The following is a 13,594-nucleotide window of genomic DNA, read 5'->3' on the forward strand; positions in this document are numbered from 1 at the left end:
CAGAGTGAGAGGCAGAGGCATGCTGGTCTTCTTTTTTGTAGTATCTCGCTGTAGGAACACAAGAAGAGGTAAACACTACAACAGTGACGTGAGTGAAACTTAGTAATCATAGGTGCTCAGGGAGCAAAAGTCTTTCAAGATAGCAGAACTGAAGGGCATAGATTCATTTTCATTAGTATCTAATGCAAGAGAAGAGCAGAGACTGAGCCTGGGATTCAGCAGTGAGCTCACTAGGCATAAAGCTAGAATCAAAGGTGTATGGCCATTACACTAGCATTATGGAGGCTATGAGCCAAGCAGATTGCTGGCTTGTCATACAGTAAGTGGAAGAGGTAGGTACAGAGTAAGGTTGCTGGCTGATAATGGACAGAGAAAAGGGAAAATTATGTGATGATTCGAGGTTTCTGGGACTTCAGCTTTCAACTTTGAATTTAGATTTTTGATTGAATTAGTTATGAAATTGAATTTGATGCTGTTAAGTCTTGGTACTTAGATTTTTGTTAATGACAAAAGAATAGGGACCTTAAGTGAAGCATTCATTTTGAAAAAAGGTTAAATGAGTTCCCTGTATGCCACTCGAGGAACGAAGATGCACACTGAGTCAGATCTAAAATTGCCATTTTACTTGACTCAGAGATGATTTATCAAGAAAATATTATGCATTGCCTTAAATTAATATGAATTTGCATTTGATTTGATTTACATTCATTTAAACAATTTGTTGTTTGATAATTCTGCATAGGCTAAAGTTATAAGATTTAGATTGTGAAAATTATGGCTATATTGAAATATTTCGGAATTTGAACATGTATGCTTTGCCATGTATGTATAATCTTAAGGTTTATTTGTACATATATTTGTACATACACTTCACATATAGATATATTTACACAGACACACACACATATCTTCAGCACTCTAGTATCGTACACATATGTGCATGCAGCTTTTCTACTTTGAAAGTTGATTTTGATTTGCTTGGGTTTTATAAATTGTTGTGACACTAAGGTACTGAAGATTTGAAATTGAAATGTGTTTGGTTCCAATTGACATATGCTATAAACACAAGTACATTTTTGGTCTCATACACTTTTTGTTAAAAGTTTCAAAAGATCAAAATATTTGGTATTGATTACATATGAAAATGGTATTATATTAGGCATACTAAATTAATTATATGTGTTATTAAATTTAAGTTCATCTGCTTTGTGCAGCTTTAAAATGTATACAGATGACTGAAGGAATCAAATTTCATTTTCTTTTCCTCATAATGTTTCCCATTTGATGGAGCTTGTATGTTATCTATGTTATGAGGCACATAGGATATCCTGCTATTGGCACCTGACCTATGTTCTTTGTCACTTGCTTTCATTATCTAGTTAAGAAAAATTGAACAAAAAAAGAAATAGGGTCCTAGAAGAACATATGTATTCAACTTAGGTGGACTTTCAAAGATGCTTCTGTTCATTGACAAAACCAAGATAATTTGGATGCTTGGGCATTCTCTACTACGACATCAAAAGATGTAAATACAGAATCTATACAGGGTGACAGTAAATACAGTAAGTAAAATCCAGTCAAAGTTCTGAGAATAAGGGACTGGTGATCACTCTGCCTTAATAAGAACATCAAGATCACCCTATTGTTAACCTGCTAATGACTCTGGAACATAACAGAAGAGAAGGCATAAAGAACTGAAAGACCAGAAAATAGGAAGGAACTCCCGTAACACTACCAAACATGCTATTGCAACCATAGACACACGTAGGCTACGGATATCCACACAAGATAGGGCCCTTGAACTTGCCTCCATGGACAGGGGACATATCTGTGAGGACCTATATCTTTATAAGGAGCTAATGACTGTCCATGCTTGTTGGAGGACGGGTTGTTATTTTCTCTAATGGTGTAACCAATGGGGGACTACATGGAAAAAATGGGTTTGGGCCGGAAGGAAGATCTCTGTAAGCAGTGAGTAGTGAAATCATAATAACACATTATGTATATGAATGGAACTATTGAAATGATGAAAATGTTTAAAAATGAAATATAACATTATATGGGCAGAGCATCCTGAGTTTATTTATTTAGGAATACACACACAAACACACACATGCACATGCACATGTATGCTAAAGCATTGCAAGAATTAAAAAGACCATGAATCTGAGAGAGAGCAAGGTGGGAAAAAAGTTCAGGGAAAGGATTAGAAAAGGAAAGGGAGACGGGGGGAAATGACATCATTTTAAAAATTTTATTTAAAAATTAAAACATTTTAATATTAATAAAATTCATATCAAATGTTAAAAAGAAACAAACCAATCAAAAACCATGATAAAACAAGCATATTGTTCATATTCTTTAAAAATTTTCACGTGTGTGGGCTAATGTAAGAGAGCCAGCCTGTCAGACCTCTATGCCTTCTCCTGAGATTATTTTTGCCTTTTTTTTTTAAGGTATGACTCTTTATTTTTTTAATTAACTTGAGTATTTCTTATATACATTTCGAGTGTTATTCCCTTTCCCGGTTTCCGGGCAAACATCCCCCTCCCCTCCTCCCCTTCCTTATGGGTGTTCCCTCCCAACCCTCCCCCCATTACCGCCCTCCCCCCAACAGTCTAGTTCACTGGGGGTTCAGTCTTAGCAGGACCCAGGCCTTCCCCTTCCACTGGTGCTCTTACTAGGATATTCATTGCTACCTATGAGGTCAGAGTCCAGGGTCAGTCCATGTATAGTCTTTAGGTAGTGGCTTAGTCCCTGGAAGCTCTGGTTGCTTGACATTGTTGTACATATGGGGTCTCTAGCCCCTTCAAGCTCTTCCAGTTCTTTCTCTGATTCCTTCAACAGGGGTCCTAATCTCAGTTCAGTGGTTTGCTGCTGGCATTCCCCTCTGTATTTGCTGTATTCTGGCTGTGTCTCTCAGGAGCGATCTACATCCGGCTCCTGTCGGTCTGCACTTCTTTGCTTCATCCATCTTGTCTAATTGGGTGGCTGTATATGTATGGGCCACATGTGGGGCAGGCTCTGAATGGGTGTTCCTTCAGTCTCTGTTTTAATCTTTGCCTCTCTCTTCCCTGCCAAGGGTATTCTTGTTCCCCTTTTAAAGAAGGAGTGAAGCATTCACATTTTGATCATCTGTCTTGAGTTTCATTTGTTCTAGGCATCTAGGGTAATTCAAGCATTTGGGCTATTAGCCACTTATCAATGAGTGCATACCATGTATGTCTTTCTGTGATTGGGTTAGCTCACTCAGGATGATATTTTCCAGTCCCAACAATTTGCCTACGAATTTCATAAAGTCATTGTTTTGATAGCTGAGTAATATTCCATTGTGTAGATGTACCACATTTTCTGTATCCATTCCTCTGTTGAAGGGCATCTGGGTTCTTTCCATTTTCTGGCTATTATAAATAAGGCTGCGATGAACATAGTGGAGCATGTGTCTTTTTTACATGTTGGAGCAACTTTTGGGTATATGCCCAAGAGAGGTATAGCTGGATCCTCAGGCAGTTCAATATCCAATTTTCTGAGGAACCTCCAGACTGATTTCCAGAATGCTTGTACCAGTCTGCAACCCCACCAACAATGGAGGAGTGTTCCTCTTTCTCCACATCCTCTCCAGCATCTGCTGTCACGTGAGTTTTTGATCTTAGTCATTCTCTCTGGTGTGCGGTGAAATCTCAGGGTTGTTTTGATTTGCATTTCCCTTATGACTAAAGATGTTGAACATTTCTTTAGGTGTTTCTCAGCCATTCGGCATTCCTCAGCTGTGAATTCTTTGTTTAGCTCTGAACCCCATTTTTTAATAGGGTTATTTGTCTCCCTGCGGTCTAACTTCTTGAGTTCTTTGTATAGTTTGGATATAAGGCCTCTATCTGTTGTAGGAATGGTAAAGATCTTTTCCCAATCTGTTGGTTGCCGTTTTGTCCTAACCACAGTGTCCTTTGCCTTACAGAAGCTTTACAGTTTTATGAGATCCCATTTGTCGATTCTTAATCTTAGAGCATAAGCCATTGGTGTTTTGATCAGGAAATTTTTCCAGTGCCCATGTGTTCCAGATGCTTCCCTAGTTTTTTTTCTATTAGTTTGAGTGTATCTGGTTTGATGTGGAGGTCATTGGTCCACTTGGACTTAAGCTTTGTACAGTGTGATAAGCATGGATTGATCTGCATTCTTCTACATGTTGACCTCCAGTTGAAACAGCACCATTTGCTGAAAATGCTATCTTTTTTCCATTGGATGGTTTTGACTCCGTTGTCAAAAATCAAGTGACCATAGGTGTGTGGGTTCATTTCTGGGTCTTCAATTCTATTCCATTGGTCTATCTGTCTGTCTCTGTACCAATACCATGCAGTTTTTATCACTATTGCTCTGTAATACTGCTTCAGTTCAGGGATAGTGATTCCCCCTGAACTCCTTTTATTGTTGAGGATAGTTTTAGCTATCCTGGGTTTTTTGATATTCCAGATGAATTTGCAAATTGTTTTGTCTAACTCTTTGAAGAATTGGGTTGGTATTTTGATGGGGATTGCATTGAATCTGTAGATTGCTTTTGGTAAAATGGCCATTTTTACTATATTAATCCTGCCAATCCATGAGCATGGGAGATCTTTCCATCTTCTGAGGTCTTCTTCAATTTCTTTCTTCAGAGTCTTGAAGTTCTTATTGTACAGATCTTTTACTTGCTTGGTTAAAGTCACACCGAGGTACTTTATATTATTTGGGTCTATTATGAAGGGTGTCGTTTCCCTAATTTCTTTCTCGGCTAGTTTCTCTTTTGTGTAGAGGAAGGCAACTGATTTATTTGAGTTAATTTTATACCCAGCCACTCTGCTGAAGTTGTTTATCAGCTTTAGTAGTTCTCTGGTGGAACTTTTGGGATCACTTAAATATACTATCATATCGTCTGCAAATAGTGATAATTTGACTTCTTCTTTTCCGATCTGTATCCCCTTGACCTCCTTTTGTTTTCTGATTGCTCTGGCTAGAACTTCAAGAACTATATTGAATAAGTAGAGAGAGAGTGGGCAGCCTTGTCTAGTCCCTGATTTTAGTGGGATTGCTTCAAGTTTCTCTCCATTTAGTTTAATGTTAGCAACTGGTTTGCTGTATATGGCTTTTACTATGTTTAGGTATGGGCCTTGAATTCCTATTCTTTCCAGGACTTTTATCGTGAAGGGGTGTTGAATTTTGTCAAATGCTTTCTCAGCATCTAATGAAATGATCATGTGGTTTTGTTCTTTCAGTTTGTTTATATAATGGATCACGTTGATGGTTTTCCGTATATTAAACCATCCCTGCATGCCTGGGATGAAGCCTACTTGATCATGGTGGATGATTGTTTTGATGTGCTCTTGGATTCGGTTTGCCAGAATTTTATTGATTCTTTTTGCATTGATATTCATAAGGGAAATTGGTCTGAAGTTCTCTTTCTTTGTTGGGTCTTTGTGTGGTTTAGGTATAAGAGTAATTGTGGCTTCATAGAAGGAATTCGGTAGTGCTCCATCTGTTTCAATTTTGTGGAATAGTTTGGATAATATTGGTATGAGGTCTTCTATGAAGGTCTGATAGAATTCTGCACTAAACCTGTCTGGACCTGGTCTTTTTTTGGTTGGGAGACCTTTAATGACTGCTTCTATTTCCTTGGGAGTTATGGGGTTGTTTAACTGGTATATCTGTTCCTGATTTAACTTCGGTACCTGGTGTCCGTCTAGGAAATTGTCCATTTCCTGTAGATTTTCAAGTTTTGTTTAATATAGGCTTTTATAGTAAGATCTGATGATTTTTTGAATTTCCTCTGAATCTGTAGTTATGTCTCCCTTTTTATTTTTGATTTTGTTAATTTGGACACACTCTCTGTTCACTCACGGGGTGCTGCCCATGAGCTCTCTGCGGTGGCAGCAACCAGGAAGATCTGTGCTGCTGTTTCCGGGAGCTTCAGTGCACCAGGGTTCCAGATGGCGTTTGGTGTTTTCCTCTGGCTTCCGAGATGTGTGCAGAGTGCAGTCTCTTCTGGTTTCCCAGGCGTGTCTGCCTCTCTGAAGGTTTAGCTCTCCCTCCAACGGGATTTGGGTGCAGAGAACTGTTTATCTGGTCTGTTTCCTTCAGGTTCTGGCGGTGTCTCAGGCAGGGGTCCTGCTGCTCCTGGGCCCTCCCCCAATGGGACCCAGAGGCCTTATACAGTTTCCTCTTGGGCCAGGGATGTGGGCAGGGGTGGGCAGTGTTGGTGGTCTCTTCCGCTCTGCAGCCTCAGTAGTGCCCACCTGACCAGGCGGTGAGGTCTCTCTCCCACGGGGTCTGGGAGCAGAGAGCTGCTGCAGGCTGGGATCCACGGGTTTGGGACTCCAGGTAAACACAGGAAGTGCCCGGTCCTAGAGGAATTCTGCCTCTGTGTGTCCTGAGTTCACCAGGCAGGTTCTTGCAGCAGAAAAGTTGGTCTTACCTGTGGTCCCGAGGCTCAAGTTTGCTCGTGGGGTGCTGCCTACGAGCTCTCCGCGGCGGCAGCAACCAGGAAGATCAGTTACCCCTTTCTTTAGGAACACTGTTATCAGACAATGAAATAAACTTCCCCTTGCAAATCGACATGTAACATTTCCTATATATTTTAGAGAGAACAGGCTTAACTTTTTATGAGCTAGTTTGTGCTACTACAACAAAATTACAAAGACTGAATAGCTTAAATGGGATTAATTTTTTTATAATTATGGATACTGGGAAATTCCAGACCAAGTGGTTCTGGTTTAAGCATAGACCTCTCTTTCTGACTTGCGGCTGGCTGTTTTCCAAATATGTGTCTGTAAGAGAACAATAAGGGAAAGGTCTTGTTCCTTCATCCACTTATTATGATGGCAATGGCCCTATCAGATTAGGAACTATCTTCAAATACCACTGAACTTCCTCACTATTTCACAGCATTTATCTGCATAGATGGTCCATTGAGGATTAGAATTCTAATATACATACATGACGAAGTTCAGAATATTTTGTTTAACTTATATGCTATAGGCAGAAATAGAAGAAACAGGTGGGAATAGGGGAAATTAATTCATTAAAGATAATTTATCCATTTGAGATAATAATCCCAAAAGATGCCATGGGTAGAAATAGATAGATGTTGTTATTCATGGATATCCTATTTTGAAGGGAACTTAACAACTATCTGTGTGGTCCTAAAAAAGCCCCTTGTTCCCTAGGTCTTAGTTTCCATATTGTATTTGTGCTTTGGGCCTAGCTGGTGAGGAAGAACAGAAGAGGTTAGAAAAAAATGGGGGAAATGTGTTATTACTTGCATATGGCCAGGAGCTATGGGTATAATCTACTGGACAAGAATTTAAATAATTCCAGAACTTAAAACACCTATGTGTCTACTTTTATAAGCAGGAAGATGGCGATTTTGAAGTTTTTGTCTTTTTACTCAGACCCACGGAAATCTCTCTTCCCATATTACATCACCAAAAAAGGGTCAGTCACCAACCTAGACAAAGACACTTCATAGGATTATGTTACTCTCTAAAACAGAGAAAACTACCTAAAATAGCAGCTCAAAGAGACATGTTTCAATTTTTGCTGAGAAATGGCCAAAGATATTCTCTATTTTGGGATACCAGCTTCTCTTCACTAAAGCCTGAGTTATGGTCTGCCTTTTACTGACTCTTACAAAAGGAAAGCACCTTGGGGCAAGAACTTTGCCGTTATTCAGCACTGCTCATGCTAGACAGTTTGTGCTGACTAGATGAGCTGGTGACACCTTACAAAGAGAAAAAAAATAAGTATTGGGTCACCTTAGCTAATTCATCTAATTGTTCCATTAATAATTAATTTTAATTTTGTTTAATTAAAGTTATAAAGTGGGATGAGCTAAAGACACAGCAGGATTGGTTTAAAAGAAAGAAGCCTGGAATGTGGGCACCTTGGGTACTCCGGGGCATCCTCACAACCCAAGTGCATGCTTCCTTCATGAGTTCCTTTGATCATATTTTAAAACTATGCTTAAATTTATAATTAAATAGCAAATATCAAATTATATTCATCCCAAAACGTTCAAAAATAAAATTCTGGTTTGACTGAAGGATGAAAGGGGTCTTCTACTCACGTACCTATGAATATTTATAATAGTTTCCATGTCTAATTGTAATGAGGTCACACTGAAGACAACTGAGGCAGAATAAATATGTGGGCAATAATCTGTATCTGAGTACTCCTAACTGTTTATTTCTGTTTTATGAGTGACAGAAATGCCCTTATTTATCCATCCTCCTTATATTTAGTATCTCTTAAACAGACCTGAGAAAATTCTTGTTGTACCAGTATTGAAAAAACACATTTGCCTTCTTGAAAATGCTATCCTTGAAGTCTAAATAATTAATATGTTCTATTTAGATATCCCCTAATAATTACTTTTTTCTTTGTTATACATCATATATTGTTTCAAGAATATCATGATGTTATTGGATCCATTTGATGGACATACTTGGATACAGAATGGATAGAACACAAAAAATCCCAGAGAGGCAGTCTTTTACTTCTGAAACATAGAACCTTTGGTCTTAAACGGCCTGACATCATATTCTTACATAGTGGAGCATCCATTTGTAAACAATGCTTTCCAGTACGCACCTGTGTTCTCCTTCAATTCCAGAGTGTATTATATTGGTTTTCTTTCTGGGCTGCTAATTTATTTATAGTCACTGTATAGCCTATGGCTTTCTTTTCTTACTTTGTTGGTTACATTTGCATAGCAGAGATCCAGACAGCTGAGAGAACAACTTGAAAACAGAGTCTATTCTGCTCCAGTTGAGAAGAATTTAGTCCATGTTGCCTAACCACAGGGGCTCAGGTAGGGCATCTTCAGTGGTATCAGTCTATGGTAGAAGAGGTTAGAAGGGAGGAAGTTAGAAAAGAGAAGCTGAAGAGAGGAAAGGCTGACCAGAAGTTGGAGAAATCAATACTCTACTTCGTCCAACCTGTCCTACCTTCTACTTTTCAGAGCCTCTTAAACAGCAGGAGCCAGGGTCAAACTTTCAAAACTTGAAGTCACTTTTGGAGGCACAATATCTTAGTCACAAAATTTCTTAGTCCTTTTACTGACCAGCATCAAATGAAAATATGAAAGAATCACAAAATATCCACATATCCTCAGACTATACCATGGACACTCGTGTACAAACTTTAAATTTTTGAAGAGAATATAGAGATCCAGAGATTTCTGATTTTAGGTCACACAGATTTAGCATCCACATGCATTTTAGACACAAAATATTACATTATGTGGCCCCAATGGCACTAACTTTTTAAAGAATTCTCTAGCTTGATTACTGTTTGCTATGCTGATTTGTACCTGTGTAGAAATAACAAGTAGAGGCCCTTGAGTCATGGTGGAAAATAAGCTTCCTTTGATATTACATTCCTTGCCCAGTCTTACTGAGCCATTTAGGCTTTCTCTATTGCCCTTTGTTTCAGCTCAAACACAGAAAGAAAGGGAAAGGAACCTAAAATAACATAAATTTAAAACAGAAGGTTTTTAATGTCTACTGTAGCCCCAATGTCTTTGACCCAATAAGGAAGTAAACTCTGCTCCCTATGGAGCTGAAGGAACATTCTTTGAGAGGCTTTAAATGGGTCTGAAAGTAGTCATTATATTCAAAGTTCAGCCTGAGGGCAGAGCAGGTCTTTTCAATCAGGAAAAGGTGATTTTCTTCTAAAAAGTCCCAAAGCTAGGACCACCACCAATATATAGACATTTGGTGAAGTTGGCCATTTTCTTTCAGGAGGAACTGATTTTTGAGGCTTCTTTTTACTAAATTCTTTTAAAAATCTCACCAATTTTTTGGAGCTTGCCCTTTAAAAGAAGGAAAAAAAATAAAACAATAGCACTCTAGCAGCTGTTTTCAGGGTTGCAGGCTTTGGACAGCAAGGCCCTTTTCAAATACTCGCTAACTTTTTGCTGATTTCCCGGTAGACTTGATCTTAATCACAAGCCTGATTTGGCACAGTGGGTTCTGGATAAAGAGCAAGCCAAAGCAATATATGAAAAGAAGTAGCATCCTGAGCATCAGAGTGATAGGCTCTTCACTCTTGGACTCATTTCAGCAAGTTGAGTATTCTGTTTTGTGGGCTTTCAGTTAGTTTCAATAAATTCATATAATTAACCAAGGTTTAGGTATAGAGACCTTGCAAACAGAAGATGAAAAGGAGAGATAGATGATAAAATATGTATATATGTATATATACATATATATGATAGATAGATAGATAGATAGATAGATAGATAGATAGATAGATAGATGATGGATGGATGGATGGATGGATGGATGGATGGATGGATGGATAGAATGACATTTGGGAAAGGCAGCAGGTAAAAGTACCTGGTGATGTGAGATAATCCACAGGTCCTAAAATGGAAAAGCACAATTAAGAACTGATTCCTGAATGTTGTCCTCAGACTTATACACATATATTAGTGCTAGATTCATATCATACATATACCAAGGATATTAATACAATTAAAAACTACAAAAAAAAATAACCAGAGAGAGTGCATTTGTCTCTAATGAGTGTGTGGAGTTCTAGGGACAGTAGCCTTACTTGTTTTTTCTAATGACAAGACTTGGGGAAAAATTGCTCCTTGTTGCTAAAGGAATATAGAAGGAATAATTTCTGAGGGCAGTAAGTGTTGGATTCAAAGTTCTTGAAAACCACAATCACCGTCTTTTACCTCAAGCTATCCATTTTGATTTCCTAAATCGATCATTCAGGAAAACATATTGAATACCTGTTAAAAACACTGCCTGGTTTTGGAAATTATACTTAACATAAGACTTCAGATAGTTAAGTCGTAGAGCCAATTAGTAATGAATAGTTAAATTCTTAGCAGTGTAGTACAAACCAAGGTTGGGATAGGCAGAAAGGCAGAATCACAGGATCTAAAATTTGGAGAAGTTATATGGCAATGCCAAAGAAACAGGAGGGATGAAGAATCACATATCTGTTAAGGATTTACCATGTCATTGCTGTGTGTGTGTGAGGGTGTGTACAAACACACACACACACATACACACACACACACACACACACACACACAAATTTCAAGACCTCGATGGTACATTTTTCTGTCAGAGACATTCTTTTCTGTAAGGGTAATATATTATACAAAATCATTCTGTGTACAGAACTTTACCCTGAAGAACTTTAGGTAACAGAATCTATTGGAAAGCCACACTTGTGGTGAAAATCCAGAAATAGGAGAGTCAGCCTCTGATTGAGAAGTTGGAGGATCCTCTGTTCTGAATTCTCTGTTTAGCTCTATACCTCATGTTTTGATTGGGTTGTTTGGTTTTGTGGAATTTAGCTTCTTAAGTCCTTTATACATTTTGGTTATTAGCCCTCTACCAGAGGTGGAGTTAATGAAGAATTTTTTTCCCACTCTGTAGGTTGCTGATTTGTCCCATTTAATATGTCCTTTGTCTTATAGAAGCTTTTCATTTTCATGAGGTCGGATTTATCAATTGTGAACCTTAGAGCCTGAGCCATTGGTGTTCTCGTTAGGAAATCCCCTAACCCCTGTGCCAATGATTTCAAGGCTCTTTTCTGCTTTCTTTTTGTGTCTAAAATAATAGCAGGGACAAAAATGGAGAAGACGCCAAGGGAAAGGTAGTGACCGGCCCAAATTGGGATCTATCTCAAGGGGAGGCTCCAAGGTCTATCATAATTACTGATGTTTTGATGTGTTTACAGTCAGGAGCCAAGCATGGTTGTTGTCTTAGACGCCCAAAAAGCAGCTGACTAAGACAGATGCAGATACCCTCAACCATTGGACTGAAGTCGAGGAGTCCTGTGGTTGAAGTAGGGAAAGGATGAAAGAAACTGAGGCTGTTCTCAAGTAACCCAGACCCCTGAGGTTTCTTGGACACTGAGCCACCAACCAGGTAGGGGGAGGGGGAGGGGGGAGGGGGAGAGGGAGGGGAAGGGAAGAGGAGGAGAAGGAAGAAGAGGAAGAAGAGGAAGAAGAGGAAGAAATTGGATAGTTGGAGGCACATAAAGTAGGAAGAGAAAGGAGGCATTAGCTTATTTAATATTATCTTTTAAGGATGATGTGACTTTAGGCAAGAAATGTGAATCTTGATTTTTTTTATCCTTACCACCTGCTCCTCTTGGCACATTTATAGAAATAAACAAAGGCATACAGATGAAGACTCTAAACAATATGAATGCCTCAGTTTCTAAGAAGATTTTTTTTCTTTGAATTCAACAAAAAGAAGAATCATAAACTTAAGGTTACCACAGGGAAAAGCAAGCAGTATTGTAAATCAGCATGTTTAAAATTAAAGTTGTAAGCCGACCTTCAGACCTTCAAGGAACATTTAAAAAATTATTATATATTTCTTTACATACATTTCAAAGGTTATTCCCCTTCATGGTTTCCGGTCCATAAGCCCCCATTCTCTCCCCTCCCCTCCCCAAAGGTTTCTTTCATGTTCTTAACTTAAGAACACCATTGAGTGCATAGCCTATTTGAAATGCTCTCTCACACAGCAAAGGAATGTAGCAACAGTAGAAAGTGGAGCTAAAATTCAGACTCTAAACGAGTAATCTGGGAACCAGAGTGAATTACAACTAACCCTTCCATGTTAATAACTGGAGGAGTATAGCAAGTTCTACTAGAAAAAGAATAGATCCACAAGAACTATTAAGCCATAACTGGCTGTTTTTCTTATACACAAGGGTTAGTCTTAACTATCAGGATATAATTGAAGCCTTTCTATCTGCATGTCCTAGCCTCTCTTTAGTTTGATACCAGTTTGCAATAAATATTAAGCCATACTATTGAGTATTAGCCAGGTAACCATGTGGATTAACAATGTGGTTCTTTTAGGTCTCTTACTGAGCTGATATTCAGGATTTGAGATTTTCATAATACTATTAAGTGTTTTGGTATGCTTTTTTTAAGATTTATTTTTAATATTTTAAAATATGTGTATATTTGTTTTTCTATATGTATGTAGATATGAGTATGGTTGCCTGTAGTGTTATTCAGGCTTTAGATCACCTGTATCTGTATAACACGTGGCACGTGGTTGAGAGCCACATGATATAGGTGCTGGAATAGAACTCAGGTATTCTAGAAGAACAGTATATATTCTTAGCCACTGATACTTTTCTCACACTTAGAGCATACATTTTATATTCTGTATTAAATTTACTTAAATTTACTTATTGTATGTGTGCATGCATGCATACGTGTGCGTGCGTACATGCGTATGTGTGTGTGTGTGTGTGTGTGCGCACGCGCGCGTGTGTGTGTACATTCCTCAACCATGTACCTAGATTCAGAGATGGAGGGCATCTTGTAGGAATTGAATCTCTCCTTCTACTATATGAATTTCAGTACTGAGCCCAAGTTTTCAGGTTTACTGGTAGATCCTTTTAAAACAGAGCCAGCCTAGGAGTATGATTTTTAAGTCCATACTTAGAACATTTCAAAATATTAAATATCACTACTTTGTCAAATTCTTTAGTGAGGGAAATTCCAAAGATGCTCAATTTATTGTTGTTAGAGGAATCAAAGGACTATATCAACCTCTGTTAAACTTTTTGG

The sequence above is a fragment of the Rattus norvegicus genome, chromosome 18 (genome assembly GCF_021556685.1).
Source record: "Rattus norvegicus strain SHRSP/BbbUtx chromosome 18, alternate assembly SHRSP_T2T, whole genome shotgun sequence".
NCBI lineage: Eukaryota > Metazoa > Chordata > Mammalia > Rodentia > Muridae > Rattus > Rattus norvegicus.